The sequence below is a fragment of the Salmo trutta genome, unplaced genomic scaffold, assembly GCF_901001165.1.
Source record: "Salmo trutta unplaced genomic scaffold, fSalTru1.1, whole genome shotgun sequence".
Classification (NCBI taxonomy): Eukaryota; Metazoa; Chordata; class Actinopteri; order Salmoniformes; family Salmonidae; genus Salmo; species Salmo trutta.
In genome coordinates, this window is record NW_021823042.1 from 29,477 (window position 1) to 40,774 (window position 11,298).

Genomic DNA, 11,298 nt, shown 5'->3' on the forward strand with positions numbered 1-11,298 from the left:
GTATTCAGACCCTTTGTTTTTTTGCACATTTTGTTACGTTACAGCCTTATTCTAAAATTGATTAAATCGTTTTTTTCCTCATCAGTCCACACACACAATACCCCATAATGACAAAGCAAAAACAGGCGTTTTTGCTGATTTATTACAAATAAAAAGCAGAAATACCTTATTTACATAAGTATTCACACCTTTTGCTATGAGACTCGAAATTGAGCTCAGGTGCATCCTGTTCCCATTGATCATCTTTGAGATGTTTCTACAACTTGAGTGGAGTCCACCTGTGGAAACATTGGCTAGTTAACATTAGGCCTTCTACATCTAGCTACAATACCAGTCAAAAGTTTAGACACACTTACTCATTCAAGGGATTCTTTATTTTTTACATTGTAGAAAAATAGTGAAGACATCAAAACTATGAAATCTACTTTGAAACAAAAGTATTCACCTCACACGCATGGTTATGGCTTAAAAAACAGAAGACATGTACCATGTCCAGTAGACAATCAATCAAATTTATTTATATAGCCCTTCGTACATCAGCTGAAATCTCAAAGTGCTGTACAGAAACCCAGCCTAAAACCCCAAACAGCAAGCAATGCATGTGAAAGAAGCACGGTGGCTGGGAAAAACTCCCTAGGGAAAAACTCCTGAGAAAGGCCAAAAACCTAGGAAGAAACCTAGAGAGGAACCAGGCTATGAGGGGTGGCCAGTCCTCTTCTGGCTGTGCCGGGTGGATATTATAACAGAACATGGTCAAGATGTTAAAATGTTCGTAAATGACCAGCATGGTCAAATAATAATAATCATAGTAATTGTCGCCAGTAGCAGTGCGTGGGTAAAATCACTGGGGATAATTGCTTTGTTTACTCTACCCTTACAAAAAAAATATAGCAATTTTGAAACTGCAGCAACTGCACTCGACTGTGGTATTTTGGACATAGTAATTGCTGAACTGCATTTATATTACACTGACTGCAATATTTATTTTGTGAGGCTCGATACTGGAGACAGGAAGAACATTTAATAAATAATGGACATGAAACAGGACAGGAACAGTGTCTGGAGGGGACACAGTAACATCAATGCTGACACAGGGAACAAACAGACAGATAATGTCACGTCCTGACCCTAGTAAGATGTCATTTTCTATAGTAGAGTAGGGCAGGGCGTGACAGGGGGTGTTTTGGGTTGTTCTATGTTTTCTATTTCTATGTTTAAGTTCTAGTTGCCCTATTTCTATGTTGGGATTGTTTGGGGTTGATCTCTAATTGGAGGCAGCTGATCCTCATTGCCTCTGATTAGAGATCATATTTAATTAGGGTTTTTTCTCATTGTTGTTTGTGTGTTATTATCTTTTGAGTAGTGTGTTTTCCTCTCTGCGTCACGGTTTGTTGTTTTGGTGTTTAAGTATATTGCATTCAGTTTCACGTTTGAATAAATATGTGGAACTACGAACACGCTGCATTTTGGTCCGCTCCTTCAAACAGCCGTGACAGATAAAGGGGAGGCAATCAAATAAGATAGAGTTCAGGTGGGTCCAATGAGGCGCAGGTGTGCGTAATGATAGGCAGTCTGGCACAGGAGAGGAAGAGCAGGCGTGACATGGTCACAACTTGTGGACGTGTTTATGTGAGGTTTGTTGCCAACTTTACGGTTTTATATATAAAAAAAAAATCATTCTGGACATTGTTCTACATAACCTCCACCAGCTGAAGCTAAGTAGTAACATTAACATTATGCCTTCTAATTTCAGTAGCTGTACTCATAATATACAGGAGAATGATCGCCTTATGGTGAGAATAGCTGTGCTGCAAGCCCAGCTTCAGACGCAATCGTTAGGCAAGGGTAATTTAAGTGTAGGAAAGGATGAAACAGTGTCTGTGCCACCATGTCACGTCGTGTGTGCAGGTGGCAGGGAAGTCAGGCGCAGGAGAAACAAACTTGGTGTAACTAGAGTAGTTTAATAAAGTTAAAACAAACTCCAAAACCAAAGTACATAAAATAAACATGGGTACAATAACCCATCGCGCACCAATCCAACAACACGAGCACATAACAACAAACAATCTCTGACAAGGAAATGAGGGGAAACAGAGGGTTAAATACACAACATGTAATGAATGGGATTGGAACCAGGTGTGTAGGAAGACAAGACAAAACCAATGGAAAATGAAAAATGGATCAATGATGGCTAGAAGACCGGCGACGCCGAGCACCGCCCGAACAAGGAGGGGCATCGACTTCGGTAGAAGTCGTGACAGTACCCCCCCCCCCCCCCCTTACGCGTGGCTCCAGCAGCACGTCGACACCGGCCCCGGGGACGACCCGGAGGACGTGGTGCATTGTGATCCGGATGGAGATGGTGGAACTCTCGCAGCAGGGAAGGATCTAACACGTCCTCCACCGGAACCCAGCATCTCTTCTCCGGACCGTACCCCTCCCAGTCCACGAGGTACTGAAGGCCCCTCGCCCGACATATCGAATCCAGGATGGATCGAACGGAGTACACCGGGGCCCCCTCGATGTCCAAGGGGGGCGGAGGAACCTCCCGCACTTCAGCCTCCTGGAGCGGGCCAGCCACCACCGGCCCGAGGAGAGACACATGGAACAAGGGGTTAATGCAGTAATCGGGGGGGAAGCTGTAACCTATAACATACCTCGTTCACTCTCCTCAGGACTTTAAATGGCCCCACAAACCGTGGACCCAGCTTCCGGCAGGGCAGGCGGAGGGGCAGGATTCGGGTCAAGAGCCAGACCCTGTCCCCCGGTGCGAACACCAGGGCCTCACTGCGGTGATGGTCTGCGCCAACTTTCTGGCACAGTATGGTGCGCTGAAGGTGGACGTGGGCGGGGTCCCATGTTTCCTCCGCACGCCGGAAGGAGTCATCCACCGCAGGAGCCTCGGTCTGACTCTGATGCCAAGGGGCCAGAACCGGCTGATACCCCAACACACACTGAAAGGGAGAGAGGTTAGTGGAGGAGTGGCGGAGCAAGTTCTGGGCCCTTTCTGCCCAGGGCACGAACGCCTCCCACTCCCCCGGCCGGTCCTGGCAATAGGACCTCAGAAACCTACCCACATCCTGGTTAACTCTCTCCACGTGCCCGTTACTCTCGGGGTGAAAACCTGAGGTAAGGCTGACCGAGACCCCCAGACATTCCATGAACGCCTTCCAGACCCTTGACGTGTACTGGGGACCCCGATCAAACACTATATCCTCAGGCACCCCGTAGTGCCGGAAGACGTATGTAAACAGAGCCTCTGCAGTTTGTAGGGCCGTATGGAGACCGGGCAAAGGGAGGAGACGACAGGACTTAGAAAAACGATCCACAAAGACCAGGATCGTGGTGTTACCCTGCCAAGGTGGAAGATCGGTTAGGAAATCCACCAACAGGAGCGACCACGGCCGTTGTGGAACGGGTAAGGGTTGTAACTTACCTCTGGGCAGGTGTCTAGGAGCCTTGCACTGGGCGCACACTGAGCAGGAGGAAACATAAACCCTCACGTCCTAAAGTGGGCCACCAGTACCTCCCACTAAGACAGCGCACCGTCCGACTGATCCCAGGATGACCAGAGGAGGGTGACGTGGTGGCCCAATAGATCAACCGGTCACGGACAGCAGACGGAACGTACAGACGCCCAGCTGGACACTGAGGGGGAATGGGCTCTGAACGTGACGCCCGCTCAATGTCCGTGTCCAGCTCCCACACTACCAAACAAGAGGCTGGGAGTATGCGAGTGGGATCCATGGACCACTCCTCTGTGTCATACAGCCGGGACAGTGCATCTGCCTTAATGTTCTGGGAGCCTGGTCTAAAAGAGAGGGTAAACACAAAACGGGTGAAAAACATGGCCCACCTTGCCTAGCGAGGATTCAGTCTCCTCGCCTCCCGGATGTACTCCAGATTGCAGTGGTCAGTCCAGATGAGAAAGGGGTGTTTAGCCCCCTTAAGCCAATGTTTCCACGCCTTCAAAGCCCTGACGACAGCCAACAGCTCCCGGTCCCCCACAATATAGTTTCGCTCCGCCGAGCTGAGCTTCTTAGAGAAGGCACAGGGGCGGAGCTTCGGTGGCATACCCGAGCGCTGAGAGAGCACAGCTCCTATCCCAGCCTCGGACGCGTCCACCTCCACTATGAACGCCAAAGAGGGATCCGGATGGGCCAACACAGGAGCCGAGGTAAACAGAGCCTTCAGGTGCCTAAAAGCCCCGTCCGCCCCAGCCGACCACTGCAAGCATACCGGGCCCCCCTTCAGCAGTGAGGTAATGGGAGCAGCTAACTGAACAAAACCCTGGATAAACCGCCGGTAGTAGTTGGCAAACCCTAAGAATCGCTGCACCTCCTTCACCGTGGTGGGAGTCGGCCAATTACGCACAGCTGCAATGCGGTCACTCTCCATCTCCACTCCTGACGTGGAAAGGCGATACCCTAAGAAGGAGACGGACTTTTGAAAGAACAGGCATTTCTCAGCCTTGATGTACAAGTCATGTTCCAACAGGCGACCAAGCACTCTGCGCACCAGGGACACATGCTCGGCGCGTGTAGCGGAGTATATCAGAATGTCATCGATATACACCACTACACCCTGCCCACGCAGGTCCCTGAAAATCTCGTCTACAAAGGATTGGAAGACTGATGGAGCATTCTTCAACCCTTAATCAATTCACAGATGCAGACCTCCATCCTTCTTCACAAAAAAGAAACTCAAGGAGACGGGTGAAGTAGAGGACCGAATGTACCCCCGAACAAGGAGGGGCATCGACTTCGGCAGAAGTTGTGACACACCAATAAGTACAGATAGTAGTATAAATCCCCTCGCACAGTCCCCGCAGCCGGACAATGTTCTCATGGCTTCTGGAAGAAAATGCTGTAGGAATGCACAACCGGTGTCTCTCATTCAGCCGACAGAAACTTTCAACCAGTTTTCCCCATTAAGCAACAAGTCAGAGTCCAAGCCTTCTCTGGTCTCTCCTCCACCCGTTACGGGGTCTGAGACGCCAAAGCCTCTCACCATTAGCTCTCACAAATTGAAAACCCTAGTCATTGGTGACTCCATTACCCGTAGTATTAGACTTAAAGAATCATCCAGCGATCATACACTGTTTACCAGGGGGCAGGGCTACCGACGTTAAGACTAATCTGAAGATGGTGCTGGCTAAGGCTAAAATTGGCAAGTATAGGGATATTGTTATCCACGTCGGAACCAACGATGTTAGGATGAAACAGTCAGAGGTCACCAAGCTCAACATAGCTTCAGCGTGTAAATCAGCTAGAAAGATGTGTCGGCATCGAGTAATTGTCTCTGGCCCATAGTCCCACAATTCAATCGCTGGTTGAAAACTGTTTTCTGCCCCACCCAAAAGACGTGCTACCTTGTCCCGGACCTGCTGTTTTCTTCTCTCTCTCGCTCTACGGCACCTGCTGTCAATAGCTTTGAATGATCGGCTATGAAAAGCCAACTGACATTTACTCAAGTGCTGACCTGTTGCAACCTCTACAACCATTGTGATTATTATTATTTGACCCTGCTGATCATCTATGAATGTTTGAACATCTTGGCCATTATAATCTACACCCGGCACAGCCAGAAGAGGACTGGCCACCCCTCAGAGCCTGGTTCCTCTCTAGGTTTCTTCCTGGGTTCTGTCCTTTCTAGGGAGTTTTTCCTAGTCACCGTGCTTCTACATCTGCATTACTTGTTGTTTGGGGTTTGTTTTAGGCTGGGTTTCTGTATAGCACTTTGTGACACTGCTCAAAAAAATAAAGGGAACACTTAAACAACACATGTAACTCCAAGTCAATCACACTTCTGTGAAATCAAACTGTCCACTTAGGAAGCAACACTGATTGACAATAAATGTCACATGCTGTTGTGCAAATGGAATAGACAACAGGTGGAAATTATAGGCAATTAGCAAGACACGCCCAATAAAGGAGTGGTTCTGCAGGTGGTGACCCTGCAAAATGACCTCCAGCAGGCCACAAATGTGCATGTGTCTGCTCAAATAGTCAGAAACAGACTCCATGAGGGTGGTATGAGGGCCCAACGTCCACAGGTGGGGGTTGTGCTTACAGCCCAACACCGTGCAGGACATTTGGCATTTGCCAGAGAACACCAAGATTGACAAATTCGCCACTGGCAACCTGTGCTCTTCACAGATGAAAGCAGGTTCACACTGAGCACGTGACAGACGTGACAGAGTCTGGAGACGCCGTGGAGAACGTTCTGCTGCCTGCAACATCCTCCAGCATGACCGGTTTGGCGGTGGGTCTTCTCGTGGTGTGGGGTGGCATTTTTTTGGGAGGCCGCACAGCCCTCCATGTGCTCGCCAGAGGTAGCCTGACTGCCATTAGGTACCGAGATGAGATCCTCAGACCCCTTGTGAGACCATATGCTGGTGCGGTTGGCCCTGGGTCCCTCCTAATGCAAGACAATGCTAGACCTCATGTGGCTGGAGTGTATCAGCAGTTCCTGCAAGAGGAAGGAATTGATGCTATGGACTGGCCCGCCCGTTCCCCAGACCTGAATCCAATTGAGCACATCTGGGACATCATGTCTCGCTCCATCCACCAATGCCACGTTGTACCACAGACTGTCCAGGAGTTGGCGGATGCTTTAGTCCAGGTCTGGGAGAAGATCCCTCAGGAGACCATCCGCCACCTCATCAGGTGCATGCCCAGGCATTGTAGGGAGGTCATACAGGCACGTGGAGGCCACACACACTACTGAGCCTCATTTTGACTTGTTTTAAGGACATTACATCAAAGTTGGATCAGCCTGTAGTGTGGTTTTCCACTTTTATTTTGAGTGTGACTCCAAATCCAGACCTCCATGGGTTGATAAATTGGATTTCCATTGATTATTTTTGTGTGATTTTGTTGTCAGCACATTCAACTATGTAAAGAAAAAAGTATTTAATAAGATATTTCAGTCATTCAGATCTAGGATGTGTTATTTTAGTGTTCCCGTTATTTTTATGAGCAGTATACATTTGGTTGATGAAATAACACATGGAATCATGTAATAACCAAAAAAGTGTAAAACAAATCAAAATATGTTTCAGATTCTTCAAAGTAGTCACTTTTTGCCATGATGACAGCTTTGAACCCTCTTGGCATCCTCTCAACCAGCTTCATGAGGAATGCCTTTCCAACGATCTTCAAGGAGTTCCCACATATGCTGAGCACTTGTTGGCTGTTTTTCCTTCAGTCTGCGGTCCAACTCATCCCAAACCATCTGAATTGGGTTGAGGTCGAGTGATTGTGGAGGCCAAGTCATTTGATGCAGCACTCTATCAATCTCCTTCTTGGTCAAATAGCCTTTACACAGCCTGGAGGTGTGTTTTGGGTCATTGTTCTGTTGAAAAACAAATGATAGTCCCACTCTGCCATCCCATCTGATTTGCAGGTGGGGTGTGTGCTCAGCCCCCTCCTGTACTCCCTTTACGCACGCCTATGCACCCATCGACAAGTTTGCTGACGACACGACGGTGGTAGGCCTGAACACCAATGGCGATGTATATCCTATGTATATCCTACTACCAGTAACTTTTTATGTATAAACCCACCTCAACCACTCCAGTATCCTTGCACATTGAATAAGGTACTGGCACGGACCTGTACAGTATATACTTACATTTTCGTGTTTATTTAGCTCTCATCGTAGTTCTTGTGTGGTTTGTATTTATACAGCTTTTTGTAATTTGATTTTCTATTATTACCTCTATTATTATCACTGCATTGTTGGAAAGAGCTCTCAAAATAAGAATTTACCTGTACTGTTTTACAGCTGTTGTATCCTGTGCCCCGATTCCGACCTGAGTTAAGCGTGCGTAAATGGAAAGTAATTCCCTTTTTATGCACTCTTCTCTCTTGACTATGCATATTCTGACCATGAATTTAAGCATGAGAAGAGCATTCTATTCACCCACTATTTGTTTGAGGTGGAGCTCGAATAATTGAAGGTGTGGCAGAGATGTGTCTACAGATACATAATGCCACTATCTTTACGCGTGAGGAAACCATGAATAAGTTCAAGCAAACCTGCCCGTTCCAAGTGGAAAAATTATCTACTTTCTTTTTTTCGATAGAAATAACAGCGTTCTCCATGCACTGTCATTTATACATTGATAAGAGCTAGGTAAATGAGTAATCCGTCTGGAGAAGGGGATTGTGAATACACATAGCAATTGTTTTAGATGATTTTTCCTTATGATCCCTGGAGATTCATGTGAAACCAGCCATATGGAAGCAAACTGAAAATCATATCAACATGACATATATTGCGGCCCCTTTTCCACAGTGAAATAGGATATAAATAGCTGTGTCGTTATTCTGAATTTTCATTGTGTGCACATCATTTGTGTGGATGAAATTTGGAGACCCAAGCGATAGGCTTCTAAGGCTGAACCAGCCAAGTAGATGCATGTGCTTTTCTCTGTTTATTTTACAATTTGCATCATGTTAAATATTAGACACTTGAATCATTCCATTCCTTTTACCTTTATTTCCTCTGTCATGTCCTTGTAAGTTGTTCCTGAGGGTTGCTAGCATTAGTGGATCATATTAGGCTAACGTTGAGCAATAATTAAGGACATGTAGCCTATTGAATCATTATGGAACTCAGATCACACGTAGAAGATTAAACCTGGAGCACAGTTCATGACGAATGGAACGTTGTCATACAGTTCCATGATTAGTGATAATCAAGGTAGATTATAGGATTATTGTTCTACCCGTTGTACACTTTTTTCCACATTCCTTGATTTTATGAATTGAACTAGAATATGACGCCCATAGAAATAAGAATTAATAGATCAGGCTTGGAACTTCTAAACCTTGCAATTTGACTGGTAAACGCATAGGTACACTTGCAATGGTGGACCTGGTATTGTGATGCAGAATTGCCATGGTTACCAGGCTTTGGTTCTCTCAGGGTGTCTGAGTCTTGGACAGCATGAGAGTCAGAATGAGCTCGCTAATGTTTGAATGAATGAGTTGGTCAAGTTGAATAAAATAATGTTTTCAAAAATGTTAATTGTGTCTTCTTCTTTGGGTTTTGTTAAGATGGACTGATGATTTTGTCAAGTTTGCAGATTATGAAGATCGCTAGCTAGCTGATTGGGTCATTGATTTAGCAAGGTAAATGCTAAAAACATAGCTAGCTGAGCAGGTAAGGTGGCCAGCATGGCTAAGTAAATCATTATCATGCTATCCGTAAATCTTTACTCATAGTGACAACGTTAGCTAGCTAGCTACACTTGTTAACGGAAATGTTTGTCAGTCTTCTGCACTGTAGCCAATGACCTAGATACTTTTGTAAAACTTTTTGGACAGTGACAACCTGTAATTTTGGCATTTAGAGTCAGTGTGTGTCATGTGCAGTAGAGTAAAAAAAAAAGAAAATCAAGTTTGAAGTTGATGTATTAGAGCGACCTCTATTGTTTGCGTTGATTATAGCAGGCCAGATGAATGTTAATTAACTAAGAACTACTAATCAAGTAATTGTTTATTAGACTTTTTTTTCATGAGGATAGCAATAATAAAGGGTAAAGAAATGCCCTGTGCATGTACATTTACTGAGCGCCACAAAGTAACCAGAGGAGGGGAGGCAAACTCAATACTTACCTTCCATAGGGGACAGATCAGAATTGACTGTTAAACATATTTTTTTGATTTTTTAAAAAATTTTGGGCACATGGAAGGGTTCTCTGGTTTACATTTGCAGGTTTTACTATATAATCTCTTCCATCCTAGCCAAATGACCTCATCTGCCTCCCCTATATCAAGGTGTTTTGGTACTTCCTTTATGTACTACGCTTTTCCATGTGCTAACTTTTACAATACAACAGGTCAGTATAGTCTATCAGTCTAACGGTCTATCCTACCCTCTATCAACCATTCATAGTGACAACAGTGGTTGGTGGATTTTTCTCCAGATCTGCAATAGGCTAACTAGCAATCATACCACACATAAAAACAGTCAAAGCTGCATACATTTTTTATATGAATCAACAAGAAAGAACAGGAAAAGCTGATAGGCAGCGGAGAGGCCAGGTGCATCATTGCGCATGAAAGAACAGTGAAGACATGAGACACACAGCTCAAAAATCTCCCCTATTGATCAATTATCCTACCTAGACTAGCCCACAACAACACAATGCAATGAACAATTAATTACATTATTGTTTTCAAGTTAGTACAAAGTTCTGGCCTACTCTAGGCTGCAGTGAAAATGTCATTTGAATAACAGCACAAAAGCCTTGTGATTTGACGTTTCACTCAATTTGGTTCAGTTGTGGATCTACTCTCGACAGCTTATGAGGTCTAGAAAGGCACAGCAGCAGACCAATCTGGCTGTATTTTTACTTCTGATACTGAATGCGCTGTCTGTTGCAGATCATCATTCTGCCAAGTCGTCCTATAATAATGTGGTCACATATGCTCCCTGGCAGGCCTAGTTATTGAGGAAAGCTTAACACATACTCTGCATCCATTACAATTCAAGCGGCTATTCCTCGTGCCCTAGAACCTAACGCTTCAATATAGCCTAAATACCTTTTATGTGGCATAAGCACAACCAGTCTCAATCTTTCAATTTGATTAGGCTACTTCAAAAATGTATTACTTTTTTTCTTCCCTCGTTAATCTACACACAATACCACATAATGACAAAACAAAAGTTTTTTACAATTTTTTGCTAATTTATTAAAATGGCATGTCTCTGACTGATTAAATTATATGACAAGCGATTTTATCAAATCGATTACCTAACATTTGATTGATTACGTGATTGAATTAAACCATGCAACAATAACCTGGGGCACCACGGAAGTGTGTTTTTAGAGCTGCTGTCTTCCGAATAAACTTTTAAAGATCTGAGATCTTTTATTTTAATAGCAGTCAATTATTAATCCTTACTTATTCAGTCTCATCTGAACGTCGTAAATTCTTGGCTAAACAAGCTGGCTAACAAGTTGAATCAGCGATACAACATTTACATTTTAGTTAGTTCTGGCTTAAGTACTTATTACTAAATACCTAAAATCACACAGAATTACATATACACAGGATGGAACATCGATTACTAATCACGTCATAAAATAAAAAGTCCCTGGCGGACAAAACTGAAATGATGACTGGTTACACAAAGAAAGGGGGTTGGGTTTGAATGAAAGAGCGGGAAGATCTGAGGGACAAGGGGATTGGGTCTCTATTGCACCTGAGAAGCTATGCTACCGTAAATACAGAATCTTATGCATTCTAATAACCGCCCATTCAGAAAGGAAAATGCAAGATA